The following is a 22,278-nucleotide window of genomic DNA, read 5'->3' on the forward strand; positions in this document are numbered from 1 at the left end:
TTTTGCCCTAAGTTCTCCTTCCATCTAGGCCTATACCGTACCGTCCCGTCACTATTGCATGCCCTTCTATCCACTGTTAGTCCTTCTACCCGTTTAACTCATTTACTCGCAATTCTTCCTGACTATGTGTTCGTGTTGCAGCCGTACATCAGGTTTTGCTATTGTCCTACCACTTCTTGCTCTTAGCATGAAATTTTTCATAGTTTACACTCTCTTCATGCTTCATTAATCGAGCCTTTATCTGTCATTCTGATGCTACGGTCGAATTGTCTTCCATACATGTCCCTTACATTTCATTCTACTCCTTCTATGACCGAATCTCTCGGCCTTTACCGGAACTCTTGTCCCATGCCATTAATTTTTTTTAATCGCTTGTGTCATCCCATCATCCTCGTTCTTATCTTGACGATTGATCGGTTTCTTACAGCTAAATCGTTAAAGCAATCCGTGTACCCCTGGGGTTAAAGATTTCCAGTTACTTTACTCCTAAATGCTTCTCTCCTTTCCTTATATTATAACATTGACCCTAAAGTTCATAGAACATCCTTTTTGAGTTGCAGATCCGTTTTACTTCCAAATAATCTTTTAGGAGGGCTTCCTCCCTTCCCAAGGTGATTACCTTGATTGCTTCTCAAGAACTGGGAATACCCTAACATTGTTACCGAACCTGTTCATTCTTCCTCACTTCCCCTTCCTCTTCGTGGTTACTTCCCTTCAATCTTACTTACCAGTATTCGTTCTCCTAATTCTGTACGTTCATTTCCTGTCCGTGGTATCATACCCTATTTCTCTCACACCTACTCCCAAATTTTATCTTAATAGTCCCTTGCTTTGCCCGTCATTTCCCTTGGAAGCTTCACTCCCCCTCATTTCTCACTTCTCTCGCCTTTTGTCAAGATATTCTAATCTCTTCTCTTCCTATATATACTCACTTTCTTCCTTTCCCCAATGTTATTGCATTAGGACTTTTCAACTCTAACCTGCTGTAAGAATAACATTAACGTACCTTGTAACATTTGTACCATTATCGCCACTTGAACTTTGTTACCTTGTTTGATTAATGGCTCCATATGCTGCAATATCGGTTGCGGGGATACACATACCCGTTGGTACAACCACATATGAGATATCATACGCACACACATATATTTTCTAATGCCTTGCTCACAAGTACATCCGAATACTTTTCAAACCTATCCTGATCCTAAAACTGTGATGCACCTTCCTTCTCTTTGCCGATCTAGTCCGCCTAATTCTTCACGATCTTTTAGAGCTCCCAAGCACTCCGCATACTCCAATTCCCCCTTAGGCTACTCTAATTGCCCATCTGCCTCTTATGTCTGACTTCGTAGGATTTCTTATACACTTCGCAGGAAGGTCACCCATCCTAGTATTTCTCTCTGCCCAGCACGCTTAACCTTGAAACTCTGATAAAATTCGGTGTGCTAGTGCTGATATAATTGTACCCACCTTACTGCATGACCTTCATCACCTAATCTTGAGCAAGTTGACATCCTAACAGATTCCAAAACATTCTCGTAATGCATCTCCCTCCGAATTAGAAAGGATATCTTATTCTTTCGACTACAGAATTACTACCTTGGCCTTTTTCAATCCTCAATATCCAACTTTCACCTGTATGTATGACTACTTTCCATCCTAGATTTCAAAATTCCCATGGTGACAAAAACACCTTGGTCGTCGTTACTTATAAATACTTGGTTGTCAGCCCCTTTGATTTCCTCCCACCGCTATTAGGTAATAATCTATAGCAAATGGACATACATAGGAAATTTCAATAAAGTCTCATATACCTGTAGTCGATCGGTCTCTAGTCTGATCTGGTGATCTATAAGATGAAGTGTGCTCCTCGTCATCGTCTACCCACCATTTGCTCGTCTGGACTTCATCATCTTTCTTATTTGAGTCCGAGGAATGTAGATAACCGGGCAACTCCTGGTTTACCGACGACCAGGATAGGGGGCTGGAGTAATCCGTAAGACTTACCGGGGTAGCTGGTCTAACATAGTGCACTGCCACAGGAGCAACTGGTACGACCTCGGGGACCTCCTCTTCTGGTGTCCCAGACGAATACTCAGACGGATCTGTGTCATAACTGTCCCTTGGGGAGTCCTCCTCCCTGGGTGTCAAAAACTCTGGAGGAATCATCATTGGGTCCTCTGAGGGATGAGTCTCAATGGAATAACTGAGGCACCTCCTGCTCGGTCCTGGAGCCTATGGTCCTGAATCTACTCTAGGGGCCTTCTTAGCACCCCCACTATCTGAAGCTGATCTCTTCATCTCTCGCCAGTCTGCACCTACATACAGGAAAAGAGGTCAGAAGCGATCTTTCCTAGACTCTGGCTCTATCGCACGATCTAAGACAGAAGGAAAGATGACATCCTAAATATCCTGTAGCTTCCTGTTTATAGATATGGTGCACAACACACCGATAAATAAAACTCTACTAGACACGGTCTGTAGACACTCCGAGGATGAACTGCTCTGATACCACTTTTGTCACGACCCAACCCGATGAGCCATGACTAGTGCCCGAGCTGGACATTCGTATACGAACCTGTTAAATATAGTCAGACTGAAACTAAAGACAATATGGAAACTTGTAAAAGCAAACTATAGACTCATAACGCCATTTATCGTAATGAACCTGTCTCCTGAGGAGTCACAGCTAACCAAAACATAATATAACATGCAAGCCGACAAGGCAGCCACTATATACGGAAATACCAAAACGAACCATATCGACATAGCTGACCAAAACCCATATACAACCCACACATGTCTACAGACCTCTAAGAGTATAAAAGTGAAATATGACGGGACAGGGCCCCGCCGTACCCCTAGATATGCATAAGTCTACATCAAAGGATCTGTACCAAAATAACTTAGGCTCCAGAACAATAGAGCTCTCCAAGTAACTGAGCAGAAGTCCTAGGCTGGAGGATCACTAAACTGGGTGTCTGTACCTGCGGGCATGAAGCAAAGCCCCCGAAGAAAGGGGGTCAGTACGAGAAATGTACTGAGTATATAAAGCATGAAATACCATAAAGAAGATCAATACTGAATAAAAGATAACAGAAAGCAAATATGATAATCAAAGATACCAATGCACCTGTGCCTTACGAGATGAGAATCATCCATATCTATATCATATACCATACCCGGCCCATTATAGGACTCGGTGAATGAAGTCATATACATATACATCGTACCCGACCTTCTAGTGAAGGTCTCGGTGAAATAATCATATATATACCGTACCCGACTCTCTAGCGAAGGTCTCAGTGAAATAATCACATATATACCGTACCCGGCCGTCTAGTGAGGGAAACGATGAAAAATGCAATGAAACTGTGCACGAATACATACCCGGCCCAGGACTCGATGAATGATATATTAATGGTATGCACGAGCAGAATATCATGAGCAACCATATGCAAACTAAATCATCATCTGAGACTCAATAGAATAATTAGAATGAACTAACACTTGAGAATCAAGACAACAGTCACGTCAATTACCACTGAGAACTAGAATTCATTGGAGTCATAATGCAAGTGAGACTCATAAAATTATTTCTGAACTCCTTGAATAACCTGGTAGCACCCTCGAATGTCACTATGGATTATATCAAAATAGGACTTCAGGAATCATAGACACGTATCAGGACATAATGAAATAGCTTCTGGAAATCAAGAACATTAGCCATTCCAGTATCTCTAAGAATAGGAGCTTCTTTGGAATTTATAAGTTTGTCGTCTGTTTGTCTCACATAGACCGTGCCAAAAAAAGAAAGAAGGGATAGCTTTACATACCTGACAATCTACCTAATCACCCAATGTCTACTCCTCGAGTCCGTATGTCTAAAATCATGACGATAATATCACGATTAGACCATTTACACCACTTACTATCTAATTTGTATACGAACGGAACTTAATGAAATTCGGGCAGCATTTCCTCTGTAAACTGGACAATCCCGAAAATCCAATTCAATTGAATCTTCAACAACATCAACGACAATACCAACCATTAATATACATCATAACTCAGCTAATCTCATCCATTTAATTCAACTAAAACATCCCCCGATCCATAAATCTCAACAAAACAACAAACGAGCTTATAACGCTATTTTCTCCGTTCTAATCTGTTAAAACTCTAAATAAACTTATTAACAATGAAAAAGGGACCTTAATATTACCTTAAGTATGCAGCAACCACGTCAATACTCCTATTTTTGGCTGATTTGTAGCTCAAACTGAAGGCAACGCGACGTACAACGCTTTTGTCTTCATGAGCTTCGGGATTCGGGGCTCGGATTTTGAATAAAACGGCTTTCTTAGCCTAGAAGTTCTCTCCCTCTCTCTCTAATGTTTTTGAAGTTCCTAGATGCAAATGACCAGCCCTCAAATGAATTTTCCATATATATTATTGTTAATGGGCCTCATGGGCCGAAGTATACTCATGGGCCGAAATGCAAATGTTTGGGTCGGGCCTCAACTTGCTGCCCCGCCAGCCCAACTTGCATCGTCCATAACTCCTTATCCCGTTATCATTTTGACGAGCGGTTTGTTTTGTTGGAAACTATACTTGATGAACTTCATTTTAGGATTTTGAAACACCTCAAAACTCCTCATATACTAGGAGATATGCCTCCAACAATATGGGCTAAAAATCTGGTTCGAGATTTTACTGAAGTTGTTCCGATTCATTTCGATTAAATTCTAATCCTCTTCCAACCCTCATGTACCCTCTTATACATATATATACATACTCATATACATCCATAACAATACATACACGTGTCTCGAAGGGTCTGGAGAATCACAATAACCTTAAACTTAGCTAGAGAACTCACAAAGCTTCGACGAAACTCCAATCGCAAAAGTATATTCATATCTTTTGTCCATCTTCTATATCATTAATAATAATCTCAAATACTTTAAAAGGGCACTCACATTACCTCGTATACGTACTCATGACACGATTTCAAATCCTTTAGGTTGCCATGTCACCTCGGGATACTTAAGGCAACCATATATATATAACGATATTCTTACTAACTCGATTAACTTCCCTTGAACTTTCTTAACTAGTTCATTTTGTCTTAAGTCAAGTAGCATGGACTCTTACGGGGTGTAACAACATAAATACTTATAACCTTAAAATAATATTGTCCTCAGAGCTTATGTCGGTTAACTTACGAATAATCCAACGTACAGAAGTACGGGATGTAACAAGACAACAAACAGTGACAGTCAAGATAGACTCCTAGACTAGCTAACCCATAGCAATTAATAAAAGATAGACATCAACCACTAATCCGTAACATTTTCCTCCATAATCTGTCAGACTCGCAAATTGACAAATAGTCACAACAGCACAACTGCCCACATCAGACATTAGACAATAATCACTTATCAATTACAAGTTAAACTAAGAAAAAGTAATACAATCAACGATAGTATCTCAATCGTACTTCCAAACCTGAACCATGCCAAATGGAATCACTCCAACACCACCTTTCCTTATTAGTCAACGGAGCCACGAAGTTACATGTAGACACAAGCTCCCATAAACAAAATAACATCACCAATAGGAACAACCACCAACCAGTCACAGGGATATAATAAGTCCATTCGTTAACCAAATACAGGAATAATATGAGTCCTATATAAAGCAATAAAATAATAATAGTATCACATCCGTACACACATGCTAATGGTATTGTTTGCCCAATAGTCATGACCTGCAGGGGACCCATGGTGTCCATGTACGACTCGTTTCGGAATTGACCTCGTATCACGAGCCCATAACTAGGCTATATCCTTACCCCTATCAAATGTGCCTTTATATATATATATATATTTTTTTTCACAATATGGATCTCAACGTATTTCCAGTTCACAGGTAATATGGAATATGATTAGCCATTAAAATCAATGTCAAGAGTTACAACGCACCATGCCACAAATCATAACAAGATTCAGGGAAAATGCTTCAACTACAGCATGAACACTCAACGAAGACCCTTACAATTAAAGTACAAGTCGCCCCACCCCATAATACATCAAGAATCTAAAACGGTCAATCAGTAAATACACAAACCCCACCTTCTAACTAAATCCCTACCAAAATATATTTACACAACACTTCTTTTGTCACGACCCAAATCGATGAGCCGTGACGAGTGCCCGACCACTATTGGCCAAGCACCCCTATGCTTAGATTAAGTTCTCACTGATTAACCTGAGCCCATACATAATCCATAACTAAGCTATACAATATCCTGAATAATCAACACAAGAAACACCGTCTCGAGAACTCACGGCCAACACATACATATAAACAGAAATACTGAGGGTAACAGTGCAAGCCAATTTTGCCGCTACATATACTGTACAACAAAACAAGTGCCGACGAGGCTACATAACATCACGACTACATGACAGACCTCTATAAAATACAGACTGTAGAAAAGACAGGACAAGGCCCTGTCATGCCCACACATCAAAAAGGGCATACCAAAAGAGCGGTCGCTCCAATCCAAATGAAAGCTCGCTGGCTGAGACGGAAGAGCGATCCTACTGGTCTGGCTCGCTCGGCTGGCTACCTGATCCTGCGGGCATAAACGCAGCATCCAATAATAAGGGACGTTAGTACGAGTAATGTACTGAGTATGTAAGGCATGCATAATAGCATAGCAAGGGACACAGAGCATGAATAATAACATGATGGAAATATAGAGCATATCATGAGATAAAAGAATAACCTGTAAATCCGATGGCCTGTTAAGGTGGATACCATGCATGCTTAGCTTTTCATAAAATCTTTCTCGTACATATGTATCATAATAATGCTGCGGAATGTGAAACCCAATCCATATATATATATATATATATATATATATATATATATATATATATACAATAGTGCCGAGGAACGAACGACCCGATCCATTTAACCATATATCCCGCGTCCGGGACGATATCATAATATACCAACTGATTAGGTGGCCATGCGTCTATAATGCCTCGCCCTTTTCCCATAAGCGCCCCCCCCCCCCCCCCCCGACATATATATATATATATATATATATATATGTTATAACATAAGTAGAATGCATGAGAGCCCAAAGAAAGCTATAACTCTATCGGATTGACGTAAGGTCGGTAACCTCTGATCATTTTATGGAATAAGCGTCATCGCTATATCTCACCTCAAAGGAACAAACATCATGAGATGAGATCATCAACAATAAATAAATTTGAGAAAATCATGAAATAACTCAACATTCTCATAATAACATTGAAATCATAAACTTGGAACCTTTAAACATAAAATCATCATTATCATTGTAATCATAATAGAATCATTCTCATCTTTGACATCATCGCTGTCATTGCAAAAATATGTCCGTCATTGTTGTCATAAAAGCTTACGAAATCATAAATCTCTAATATGGAAAATACAGACATTTTGGAATGCATTTATGGATTATCAGGAAATGAGTCATGCCTTTTAATCATGAACTTCTAACTTGAAGACAAGGAGGCTATGGAAGCATTTATGGAATCATAACATAGGAATCATGCCTTTGAAAGAAAGGGACGAGCCTTAACATACCTGGTCAACCTCTTATTAGTTACGCTTATCCGTCCGAGCTCGTAAATATACATTCGAGAGGATTTATACTAACATTAGACTCATTATCGCACACTTGTTCAAAGATTTCAAATGAAACTATTTTATATTCTGCCAAAAATCAAGCAGCATCTCCCCTGTTTCTATGCTTAGCCCAAAATCTCAATTCATCAACCAACAACCACAACAACAATACCAACATCAACCATAGTATTCTTAATACGAAGATATTTCATAAACATCCCATAAGGTGTCTATCCCATTTTTTGACCAACAAAATCACTTTATAATTATTTAACAGCTCCATCTCTGTAAAGAAGCAAAGATTAACATAAATAACAAGAGATTAATACCTTTCTCTAGATAATATTTCTATATCTTCACATCTCCACCTTGAGCTTAAGCCATAACGCGTCGCTATACGATTTTGTAATCGCAACTATACGCTATCCGGATCGGAATTCGGGAATTATACCTGGTTTAGGCTCAAAATTTGGTGTTGGGAATTTAGGGGAAATTTCCAGAAGATTATAGAAGGCTTGGGGTGTTTGAGCTGAAAAAATAAGGGGGTAACCCCCTTTATATAACGGTCCAAGTTCTTCCTGGACCGACTTAAAAATTGCTCAGCACAATCGCGCTGCCACGTGGTGCATTTGCACAGAGTCATAGGGTCTTGCCCTGCACGTTCGCGCCACCTTCTGGCACGTTCACACAGGGTTAATTTCCTACCCTGACAGCCGATCTTAAGATGCCCATAACGTTTGATCCCGATATAGTATGAGAGCCCCCGACCTATGGTTGGAAAGATATTTCAATTATCTACAACTTTCAGTCTTGGTGTTTTTTGAAATTCCAAAATTATAATGGATCTTTGGCCTCTTCAACTCAGATCGTCCGAAAACATCTCCTTAAATCATCCTTTTAGAGGACTTATGCCCATATTTGTCTTAAGGGTCCTTCTTAGGACGTGCTAAACTTCCCATGTACTACTCATATAATATAATATTCATCCCTAATCCTTGTATGACTTTACTCTTCTTTGAACTCATACTAAGCCGTCTACAATCGTGGTAGCGCGAAATTTTCCGGGGTGTAACATCCTTCCCCCCTTAGAAACATTCGTCCTCGAATGTCGTAGTTTGTAAACCCACGACATCATCTTTGATCCTTAGAATGGTTATTCTTCCTTTAGGGTCCGATTACCATGTACTTGGGTTATACATTGGATTGGTCCCTCCTCATTCTCTCTCAACCTTTTCATTGGACTTTTCTATGCGTTCCATCTCCTCTTTGTTTTTATGTACATCATCACGTATAAACTAGTATCACGCTCTCGTTCTGTCTCCATTATTGTAGTTTTTCCTTGCTATGCCATAACTACTCGTCGTTTTGCGAGTACTCCCTTTTTCTCACTCCTTGTTTCCCTGTTAGTGGGTTGCTACCTTTCTCCAATACGGCGCCCCCTCTGCGTTTACTCCTTCGGTGCCATCTCTAGTTACCCTTTTTGTACCTGCTGATCTTAGATATACATTGTAATGACTCCTTGTAGTTCATTAGTCAGGCTCTCTAATCCTTTACCTCCTTTTCACAATCTCTCTTACCCTTACATTTCAAATGTTTATCCAACGTTACTTTGTCGCTAGTGAGCATAATGGTTATGTTCCTTAAGCTATTCTCCCCAATTCCTTTCCAAGACCAGTTATCTCAGTATCCAAAATACGTATATACATAATGTTTCTTCACCATTTATTGTCCTTCGCAGTACAGTTACACTTATGGAAAACTCATAATCCGAGTTCCAACTGAATCTTTGAGGTCCTGCCACAACTTTTTCTTTAGCTTCCTTCCCTCAAATCTCGCGATAAAACCAGAAGCATAGGACTACGACAATTCTTCCATTACAACTCTCTTGCAACGTAAGTATATTTATCTTCGATTTCCTTATACTGGGAATCACTTCCTCAGTCGTTATTCCTTACTGGCTTTCCTGTATGGCCTTCTTGCAATTGTAGTTGGGCATAACTTTACGTTGATGGTTCATATAGTTCCATAGGATATGCTCTCATGTTTAGTATAATTAGTGATCCATGAGATATTTTCTAATATCCGGTGGTACGACTCTCTTTCTATCCGTAAGAGTAGCGTTCTTCCTTTCTTCGAAAATTGCCAAACTACCAATCACTGTTCCTTTTATTACAATTGTCATCCCATCCGGCGCTAAAATTCCATTTTTGTTGTCATCCCAAGTGTCCTTTGGGTTCGTCATCCTCCCCATCATCCTTTGTGAATTTAGTTTGGAGACCTTTCTTGCTCTCTTTATTACCCTTTAGGACATGTCGCTACATCCTTAGTGTTATATCCCGTATTTTATACATTCAGATATTTCAAGATAATCGTGGTAAGTTAAGGGCAAGGCCATTTCCCGGAATTATTTTAATATACAAGTTGTTTATTAGTATGGAAATGTTGAGAAATGCTAAGGGTAAAAAGGAAATTCGCAAAGTGGTTCATGGTAATATTGAGGAAGGCTAGGGGCAAGAAGGACATTTCACAAAAAAATTCAAGAAGGTTCAAGAATAAGCCACCATTGCCGTGTGGTGTATGTGGGTCCCACCCATGGCCATGTGTCCATATTATTATTTGTAGGGCTTAATTATATATATAGATAAGTGGTGGAAAAAAAATAAGACATATTCTTCTTCATCCTTTAGAAAGATGAAGAAACTTGGAGAAGAAACATAAGAGACCATTCGGCCATGGTGACAAGAAATTGAGGCCATAGAAATTGATCAAGAAAAATTATTTTCTTCTAGCTTTTCTACCAATTGGAAGGTCCTCTATAACGTGGAGTAGTAGTTGGAGCAAGCAAACCATTTATTCTTGCAAAGCACAACTCTAGCCAAGTTGAAGAGCTAAGTGGAAAAGGTAAGGTTTAATCCTCTTTTATATGTTATGGATGGTTTATGCATGTTGTTGGGTGTCGAAATGGATGAAATTATTGAAACTAGGTGTGTTGATGTTGTAGCCGTGAGTGGGCTGTTTTGTGTAGAAGGAAGGAATTAAATTACTTAGTATCTTGGTTGTTGTGTTGTGGATTCTATGATCTTAATGAAAGTTCAATGATTCAAGTTGGAGTTGTAGTTGTTATGGGCTGTTTTTAGAAGCCAACGTGATTGAACGTAGTTTTTATATTTATGTGAATAATATTGTTAACGAGTGAATTGTTGGTGTAGTTCATGAATTTGGAAGAAAGGAAATGTGTTGTTATTGTTCTTGTTGAATTTGGAAGGTTTCGGGTGAAGTGGTATGTTGGTTGGGTTGTTTGAACATTATATGAATTGTTTGAAAGTTCTTGAACCATGTTAGAATGATTTCGGATTAACACTTGAATGTGAGATCATTGGTGTTAGCTTGACTATATGTGATCAAATTGAATATAAATGAAATGGCGTTGAATTGTGTGACAAGGGTTGTTAATGTTAGAATATATTTTGGATTGACTGTTGAAGTTTTTAGTATGATTGTTGGGATTGTTGTTGATAAATTGGCCGAGTTGAATTCTCGAATTGTTGATTGATAATTTGGCCGAGTTGGATTCTCGGGGATGGATGTATTTACAGGGGAAATGCTGCCGAAATTTCGGTAGTTTATAAGTAGATTTATTTGAGAAACTAAGGCAAGTGTATGACGACGAATCTAATGATTGTGTGAATTCTTTTGAATGTAGACTAGCAAGCTTGGATAAATAAGCGTAGCTAATAGGACGTGGAACAGGTATGTAAGGCTTACCCTTTCTTTCTTTGGCATGATCCTTGTGAAACAAACAGACGAAGTATATGTATGATTTCAAAGAAACTCCTATTCTTAGAGCCACTAGGATGGCTAATATTCTTGATTCTATAAGCTACTTCATATGGTTTTGATACGTATCTACGATTCCCGAAGCTCTATTTGATATGTTTCAGAGTTTGCCTATGATTCTTATTCACTTCTTGACATGAATACGCTCGATGTAGTTGAGCTTATTGTATGGTCGAATAACGAGTAAAGCATAAAGAGTTCATGTCCCTGAAAGGAATTCTGTAAGTATTAATGTCTCTAACTTTTGTATACAGTCTTGGATTGCTTTGGAAACGTTCGTAAAGGTTTCTGTACTAAAATGTCCATAACTTTCGTATACTAACTCGGATTAACTTGAAACGTGTTTATGAACCTCAAGTGTCGATCTATGTACTTATCCATCGAGGCATGAAATTTGTTTTATATGCATATAGTTTCTCACTACTCTGCTCGTGCACGCCTCAATATGTCTTTCACTGAGTCCCGGGCCAGGATATGTTATCGTGCGTATTCCTCTGCATTGTTCACTGAGTCCCTCATTAGAGCGCCGGGTACGGTATATGCATATGATGATATGATTATGGCACCGAGTCCCATGATGGGCCGGGTACGGTATATGTGCACATGATTTCACTTACCGAGTCCCTTAATGGGCCGGGTACGATATGACTTCATTCACCGAGTCCCTCACTAGAGGGTCGGGTACGGTATGTAAATGTATATGTATATGCATGCATGATGATATGAAAGCATGATAACATGATTTTATCCACCCAGTCCCTTAATGGGCCGGGTACGGTATGTATATGATATATGATGTTCACACACATGATTTCATCCACCGAGTCCCATAACGGGCCGGGTACGGTATGTGATAATGATATGCATGATTTATGTTTTAAAGGCGAGAGCTTTGGTATTCTGGACATTGTACATGCTTCTGTACTCCTTATATAAGTTATGATCCTTTTACTGTGATTCCTGCCTTACATACTCAGTACATATTCCGTACTGACCCCCTTTCTTCGGGGGCTGCGTTTCATGCTGCGCAGGTACACCCAGATGAGTAGAAGACTTTGCTAGAAGATGTTCTAGCGGGATTGGCGAGCTCCACCAGCCGATGTGTCTTTATATATTATGTTACAGATTCCATGTGATTACAGATTTTGTTTGATTTGAGAACAACGAAAAAGAATATTTCTGAAAGCTCTTATCATGCATTTCATTTTGTTTGAGTTAGGGGTCCAAGCGAGTATGTGTGTAATAAGAGTCAGCAGGTTCGCTCGGCTCCGAATGTGGGGTCGGGTGCCCATCATACCCTAGTAAGATTAGGGTGTGACACTTAGGTACGGCGTAATTTTTCCCGATATGAGGGATTCAACCCATGGTCTAGAAATGGTGTAGCTCATGTCGACGTGAAGCGCTATCTTGAGTTGTTTTCCATACTTTCTTCCTATACCTACCTCATGGCATACTTATTTTCAATTCGTTTTCGCTTCTTTCTGATACCTTCTTGATATGTCAATACGCCTCGAGCTTTGGCATCGAGCTAATAAATTTCTTCTTCTGGTGCTTGGAAACATCATAATTCCCTTCAAATCTAATATGCTCTTCCCTCTTTTTTAAGGAGGTCCTTATACACCAATAGCTTTCCAGTATCCGTCATCCTCGATAATTATATGTCGCCCGTCACGATCTTCTTAAGGCCGGAGTTCCTTCATTGTATGATTTAACTTATCTATCTTTTTACTAGTTACCATCTTGTATTCAATTGGATACTTATAAGGGTCAGATCCAATTCCGATGCCTTCTTTTCCGTCCTTCCATACCTCTGTCTTTTATGACTAATGATTTCCTGGACCGACAAGTTAATGAGGACATCGGGATTCACTACGTCCTTTATGAAGTATCTGATTATACCTTACTCTTTTATCCCTTGTCTTTCTTCCCGACTTTATTTATAACATCTCTAAAATTCTTCTTACCCTGAGTACTCCTTCCATTTATGTCTATACTATACAATTTTATCAATATTCCACACCCTTCCATCCACTATCAATCCTTCCTCCCGTTTAGCTCATTTACTCGTAATTCTTCTTAATTACGTGTTCGTGTTGCAACTATGCATCAAAGTTTTCCTAGTGTCTTGCTACTTCTTGATCTTAGCACGAAATTCTTACAGTTTACACTCTCTCTATCCTCATTCATCGAGCCTTTATCTGTCTTTCTGATGCTACGATCGGGTTGTCTTCCATGCACATTCCTTACATTTCATTCTCTTTCCGCTATGATTGAATCTCTAGGTCTTACAGGAATTATTGTTCCATGTCATTAATTTTCTAATTAATTGTGTCTACCCATCATCCTAGTTCTTGTCTCGATGATTGATCGGTTTCCTATAGCAAAATTGTTAAAGTATCCTTTGTACCCCCGTGGTTAAAGATTTCCAGTTACTTTACTCTTAAATGCTCTCCTATCCTCCTCCTGTTATAACATTTACCCTGAAGTTCATAGAATATCCTTTTAGAGTTGCAAATCCGTTTTATTTCCAAATCACCTTTTAGGAGGGCTTTCTCCCTTTCCAAGGTGATTATGTCTGCTTGGCCGTGCCTTTGTTTCTTCGATTACCTCTTAAGAACTGGGAATCCCTTAACATTGTTACCGAACTTGCTTATTCTTCCTTACTTCCCCTTCTTATTCGTGGTTACTTCCCTTCAGTCCCATTGACCAACATCTGTTCTTCTAACCCTGCACATTCATCTTCTGTCCGTGCTACCATACTCTATTCCTTTCACATACCTACTTTCAAATTTTTATCCAAACAGTCCATTGCCTTGCCCGTTGTCTCTCTTGGAAGCTTCACTCACCCTCGTTTCTTACTTATTTTTTTTCTTCCTTTTCTCAAGACATTCTAATCTATTTACTTTCTATATACTCACTTTCTTCCTTTCCCTGATGTTATTACATTAGGACTTTTTAACTCTAACCTGTAGTGAAAATAACATCAACTTACCTTGTAATATTTGTACCACTTTTGTCACTTGAACTTCATTACCTTGTTCAATTAATGTCTTCAATATACCGCAATATCGGTTGCTGGGATACACATACCCGTTGATACAACCACATATGGGTTATCATAAGCATGCATATATATTTTCTAACGCCTCGCTTACAAAGTACTTCCGAATACTTTTCAAACCTATCCTAATTCTAAAGCTGTGATGCACCTTCTTTCTCTTTGCCGGTCTAGTCCGCCTCATCCTTCGCGACCTTTTAGAGTTTCTAACTACTCCGCATACTCCAATTTCCATTAGACTACTCCAGCTTCTCATCGGTCTCTTATGTCGGACTTTGTAGGACTCTTAGTACACTTCCCACGGGTCACCCATCCTAGTATTTTTCTCACCCCAGCACGCTTAACCTTGAAACTCTGATGAAATCCAGTGCGTTAGTGCTGGTATGATCGCACACACCTTACTGCATGACCTTCATCACATAATCTAGAGCAATTTGAAGTCTTAACAGATTCCAAAACGTTCTTGTAATGCATCTCCCTCCGAATTAGAAAGGATCTTTTATTCTTCCTACTACACAACTACTATTTCGGCCTTTTCAATCCTCACCTTTCATATGTGTGTATGACTACCTTCCATCCTAGATTTAAAGATTCCGAATGGTGGCGAAAACACCTTGGTCGCTGTTACTTATAAGTACTTGGTTATCGGTCCCTTTTGGATTTTCGCTCACCGCTATTATGTAATAATCTACAGCAAATGCCCATATATAGGAAATTCCAATAAAGGCTCATATACCTGTAGTTGATTGGTCCTCAGCCAGATCGGGTGGACCATAAACTGAAGTCTGTTCTTCATCATGGTCTTCCCACCATCTCCTCGTATGTCCTTCATCATCTCTCTCATTTGAGACCGAGCGATATGGATAATCAGGCAACTCCTGGTTTATCGACGACTAGGATAGAGGGCTAGAGTAATCCGTAACACTCACCGGGGTAGCTGTTCTAATGTAGTGCCCCACCACAGGAGCAGTTGGTACATGTTACACCCCAGAAAATTTCGTATTACCAAGACTGTAGATGGCTTAGTATGAGCTCAGGGGAGAGTAAAGTTATACAAGGACTAGGGATGAAGATTATATTATATGAGTATAAGAATAACATATATATGACATTTGGAGACCGTATGGAGTAAATCAGTTAACACGTTACTTGATGAATATCCCTCGTAACCGTAAGTTAAGGTGGGGCCCATATGTCGGGGTTTTATAAAGGACATATGAAACGTGATATGATTAGTACATGTCAAGTTGATCAATTCTTAAGAAGGACCCTCAAGCCAAATATGAGCATAAGCCCTCCAAAAAGATGATTTAAGGATACATTTTTGGATGATTTGACTTGGAGGGGCCAAAATGCTATTATAAGTTTGAAATTTGAAAACACACCAAACATGAAAGCTTTAGATAATTGAAATATATTTCTAAACATAGGCTGTGGGACCTCATAAGATATCGGGATCAAGAATTATGGCCATTTTATGATAAAGACTCCAAGCTGCCAAATGGCTTCTGCGGGTCCCACTGGAGAAGGTCGGTTCCATCGACCTATGAGGGGTATAAATACCCCCATTAACTCCATTCTTTTAGCACTTTACATTCTCAATAGTCCTAGAAACTTCCCAACACAACCCCCAAACATTTATAGCCCATTAAATAAAAAAATTAACAAGATTACACCTAACTAGCCCATGAAAGGTGATTGTTCTTGCTTCTAATTGATGTTGTGGTAAGTTGGGCCTTGAAGAAAGTTGGTGTGGCTGAATTTATTCAAGTATAAGGTATGTTCTTCATCCTATCTCTTATGTTGAGCTGATTTGAAGGTTTAACAAGTCTTAAAATTGAAAATAGTTATGGAGGAAAGGTCATAAAGTGTCGTGTTGTAGTTGTTGTGTTTATGGACTGCTTTGAGCATGTTGTGGCTGGGCTGATCTACATGGATACAGATGGTATTTAATGTTGTTGGTGTGTTGATGAGATTATGCTCCTTGATTGGGAAGAAAGGAAGTGTATATTGTTGTTGTATGTTGAAAAACATCGTGTGGGATGTTTTATGGAATATATTGGTATTGATAATATTGTTGTTGATGTTTGTATTGTTGTTGTTGTTGTTGGTTGCTGGATTGTGATTTCAGGCTAGGCATATAAACAGGAGAGATGCTGCCCGAATTTTGGCAGATTCTAAAGGAGTTTGGTTTAAGGACTTGAGATAGGCATATGACAATAAGTCTAACGGTAGTATAATTTATCTTGAGTGTAGATTTTCTTGTTCGGGAGAATAAGCGTTAATTCATAGGAGATCAATCAGGTATGTTAAGGCTCATCCCTTTCTTTTAAAGGCATGATCCCTATGGTACGATTTCATAAATTCTTCCATACCTTTTTTGTTTTCAAAAGATAGAAGTTTATTACTCAAAGGCATGATTCCTTTCCCAATAATCCATAAATGTTTTCCAAAATGCCCGTATTTTCCAAACCAGAGATTTATGATTCTGTGAGCTCTTATGATAACAACGATGAACATGTCTTTTTACGACGATAATGATGATGTCAAAGATGAGAATATTTTCTATGATGATTATGATGATGATGATTTTATGGTTAAAAGTCTCAAGTTATGAGATCAATGCTTTTATGAGATTATTCAGCTTATTTCATGATTTTCTAGATTTTATTCATTGTTGTTGGTCTCACCTATAATAATTGTTCCTTCAAGGTGAGATAGAGCGATGATGATTATTCCATAATATAAATCGGAGATTACTGACCTTACACCGTTCCGCTAAATTGGTAGCTTATGGTTGAACCTTCATGTATTCCATGAGTATAATATATGTATAAATTTATTTTGTGACATACCAAGTTTTACTATTTCATTTTGCTTATGCACTGCATGCTCATTCTTCATGTATATATATAAGGTACAGTTGACAGGGGGTGACGCTGTGACCTTTTTTGTGATGTATACATATATAAGGCACAGTTGACAGGGAGTGACACTGTGACCTTTGTTGTGATGTGTATATATAAGGCACAGTTGACAGGGGGTGACGTTGTGGCCTATGATGTGATGTTTATATATATAAGGCACAGTTGACAGGGGGTGCCGCTGTGGCCTATGATGTGATGTTTATATATATATAAGGCACAGTTGACAGGGGGTGACGCTGTGGCTTATGATGTGATGTTTATATATATAAGGCACAGTTGACAGGGGGTGACGCTGTGGCCTATGATGTGATGTTTATATATATAAGGCCCAGTTAGCAGGGGGTGACACAGTGGCCTATAATGTGATGTTTATATATATATATATATATATATATATATATATATATAAGGAACAGTTGATAGGGGGTGACGCTGTGGCCTATGTTGTGATGTTTTTAGGGGTGACGATGTGGCCTATGTTGTGGCATTTCTATAGATATGTGTGTTTTGTTGATATAGCCCTAATGATTTATTTATTTTTGCACATTCATTGAAATGTCTCAGATGTCTTCTATGATTTTATGTACATATTGATTTAAAAAGGTTAAAGTTGCATGTATGGTATCCGCCTTAAGAGGCAATCAAATGTACGGGTCATCTTTATCCTCTGTTATGTTCTATATTTCTCATTATGTTGTTATCCATGCCTTACATACTCAGTAAACTGTTCTTACTGACATCCCTTCTTATGGACGCTGTGTTTCATGCCACGCAGGTGTATACAGATGAGTGGAAGACATTGGCTATAGGATGTTCCCAGGCTATCAGCTAGATTGGTGAGGTCCATCTCAGTTCGGAGTGTTGTCGAGTCAGAGTACTTATGTTATGGTATCTCGTGTATGTTAGAGACTTTTGCAGACAGTGTCCTGTGGATAGTGCATCGCGATGTCGACAGTTGTGTAAAGCGACCATATAGGTCGATGTGTTTTTATGCTTTATTTTTTTAAATATTTCACTGTGACTAAAGGTTTTATTTGAATAACGATAAGGGAGAAGTCCCTGATTTGACAAAAGAGTTTTATTGAAAAGTTTTTTTTTTACCTTACGGAAGCGTCATTTCGTAGATTAAAGGTTCACAAAGAGTTGTGACTCCTGGATGGGATAGTAGAATGGCACTCAGCCGAGTAGGGTCTTGGGTGTCAGTCGTGGCCCTCCGGTTTGGGTCGTGACAGAAGTGGTATCAGAGCAGTTCGTCCTAGGGGTTGTCTGCAAAGTCGTGTCCAGTAGAGTCTAGTTTATGGTGTGTTGTGCGCCACATTTATAAACTGGAGGCTACAGGGCATTTAGGATGATTACCCTTCTTTCATATCTAAGATATTACGATGAAATCCAAGTCATAGGAAATGAAATTCCTTGCACTAACCCTTGATTTCAGCGGAAGGATGGTACTGACAAAGGGATAGACTGATGATATTGGGATTGCAGGGATAATATAATGTCACACCCTAGCCTTACTAGGGTGTGATGGGCACCCGACCCTTACTTAGGGCCGAGTGAACACTCTGACCCTTAGTACACACATAATCCTGTCAAACTTTTAAATCAAATAAGAATGAGATACATAGTAAAACCTTCAGAAATATTCTTTCTCGTAGCTTTCAAATCAGACAAATCTGTAATCATATAGAACTTATATCATAGTACAAAATGACAAATCGGCTGATGGAGCCGCTTACAGAACTGACAACCAACACCCACGACTCTGTCTGCAAAGTCTCTAACATCAATCCAGAAATCGGAACATACACATACTCTGACTCGGCAACACTCCAGAAGCGAATGGAGCTCGCCAATCCTGCTGAAACATCTTCTGACAAATCTTCTACTCATCTGTATATACCTGCGTGGCATGAAACGCAGCCCCCGAAGAACAGGGGGTCAGTACGAAAATGTACTGAGCATGTAAGGCAAGAATCACAGTAAAAGAATCATAACTGACATAAAGAGTACAGAAACATATACAATGCCCAGAATACCATAGCTCTTGCCTTTGGAACATAAATCGTGCATACCATTATCACATATCGTACCCGGCCCGTTATGGGACTCGGTGAATGAAATCATGCGTGTGAACATCATATATCATATACATACCGTACCCGGCCCGTTAAGGGACTCAGTGATAAAATTATATCATCCTGCGCTCATATCATCATGCATGCATATACATATACATATACATATACATATACATAACGTACCCGACCCTCTAGTGAGGGACTCGGTGAATGAAGTCATACCGTCCCCGGCCCATTAAGGGACTCGGTAAATGGAATCATATCGTACCCGGCCCATTAAGGGTCTCGGTAAATGAAATCATGTGCACATATATCGTACCCGGCCTATCATAGGACTCGATGCCATAATCATATCATCATATACATATACCATACCCGGCCCACTAACGAGGGACTCGGTGAACAATGCAGAGGAATACGCACGATAACATATCCTGGCCCGGGCTCAGTGAAGGACATACTGAGGCTTCCACGAACAGAGTAGTGCGAAACCATATACACGTAAATCAAGACCCGATACACAAGTATACTTATCGACACATGAAGGCTCAAAAACAAGTTTCGGGTCAATAAGAATTAGTATATGAAAGTTACGAGCTTTTGAAGTACAAAACCTTCTAAAAGCGTTTCAAGAGTTATTTTTGGGAAATCAAAGCAATAAACATATCAAGTATCTTTCGGACATCGTTATGGATCAAATCAAATTTAACTCTTGGAATCATATGTACGTGAAAGCTGCGCACAATTTTACCACAGAACTTTTACGACCATTTCAAAGCAAACCCAAGATCTTTTACGAAAGTTAGGGACATTAAAACTTACAGATCTCTTTTAGAAACACAATTCTTTTTGCTTATCTCGTTGTTCTATCATATAATAAGTTCGATCATATCAGACTTACTTGTATCAGAAGTGAATCAGAATCGTAGACAACCTCGGAAACATATCAAAAGGTGAATGCGAATCATAAACAAACTCAGAATCACAGAACAGAATAATCCCCAAAATGCATATCATACCTTATTTGGCTCTAGGGCATGCCAAAGAAAGAAAGGGTAAGCCTTACATACCTGTCCCACGTCCAGTTAGCTACGCTTATTCGTCCAAACTTGTTAGTCTACATTCAAAAGAATTGCCATAATCATTAGATTCATTGTCATTCACTTGATTTAGCTTCTCAAACAAATTCACTTGTAATCTGTCGAAATTTCGACAGCATTTCCCCTGTAAACACATCATCCCCGAGAATCTAGCTCGGCCAATTTAACAACAACAAACCCGAGAATGCAACTCGGCCAAATTATCAACAACAATGCAAACAATCATACTATCAACTTCAATAATCAATTCAAAACGCATTACAACGCTAGTAACTCTTTTCTACATAAGTCAACAACTTTCCATTTATATTCAATTCGACTACATACATTCAAACCAACATCGATACTCACAGGTTCAAGTACTTATTCAAGATCATTCAAACGAGGTTCAATAACACTTCAAGCAATCCGCACAATATTCTAAACAACCCAACCAATATACCATGCCAACCGAAACCTTCCAATCTCCAATAGGACAACAACAACACATTTCTTTCTTCCAAATTCATCAACCACACCAACAATTCACACGTTAACAACATCATTCTCATAAATTCATGAATCTATATTAGAATCGCATTAGTTTCCACAACAAGACACAAACAACTATGACTTCAACTTGAATCATAAAACTTTTATTTGCATCATAAAATCCACAACACAACAACAAAATATAATAAATAGAATTAGTTCACCATTCCTACACCACATACACCTATTCGGCCAAGCACCAACACCCATAATTTCATGAATTTCATCCATTTCCACACTTCACAACATATACAAACCATGCATAACATATGAAAATGAAGATTAAACCTTACCTTCTTTACTCAACTTCTTCACTCGGCAAGAGTGTATGTTTGCACAAGTAAATAATTTGCTTGCTCCAACAACCCCTCCATGTTAATAAGGACGTTCCACTTGGTTGATTTGCTAGAAGAGAACAATTTTTCTTGATCAATTCTCTTTTCTTTTTTTTTTCTTCATTGCCGAATAGGCTTCTCTTGTTCTGTCTCTTTTTTTTTTCTCTAAGGTTCTTGAACTTTCTAAGTATGAGGAATATGACTAATTAGTCATATATATACATTCATAACTCATCCATGTGGGCTTGGCCCATGCCCCAACTTGGCCGGCCACTTGGGCCCAATTCATACAAGCCCACTCTTTTTTTTTTTTTTGTATTTAGTCTTGCAATTCAGGAAAAATAATTTTCCAAAATTCCGAATTTTCCCTTAGCCTTCCATCCATATTTCCATGAGTCATCTTGCGTATTTTCCTTTCTACCCTTAGCCTTTCTCAATATTTCCATACTAATAATATTCGTAAATAATATTCATAAACAACTCATTCACTAAAATAATTTTGGAAAAATAGTCTTGACTTTAATTTCTCGCAATCATCTTGAATTATCTGAATGTACGAAAGTCTTGTAACACTTCGGGGAGGGTCCCTCTTCTAGTGGTCCCTTTCTCCGTGCTCATTTCTTATCATGGGCCTTCTAATCCGCCGCGCAAACTTATTATCCTTACACTCCCCAAATCATCTCTTCTCTGTTATCGTTTCGTCACCACACTTGACAGAAG

Source organism: Lycium barbarum, chromosome 2 (genome assembly GCF_019175385.1).
Source record: "Lycium barbarum isolate Lr01 chromosome 2, ASM1917538v2, whole genome shotgun sequence".
NCBI lineage: Eukaryota > Viridiplantae > Streptophyta > Magnoliopsida > Solanales > Solanaceae > Lycium > Lycium barbarum.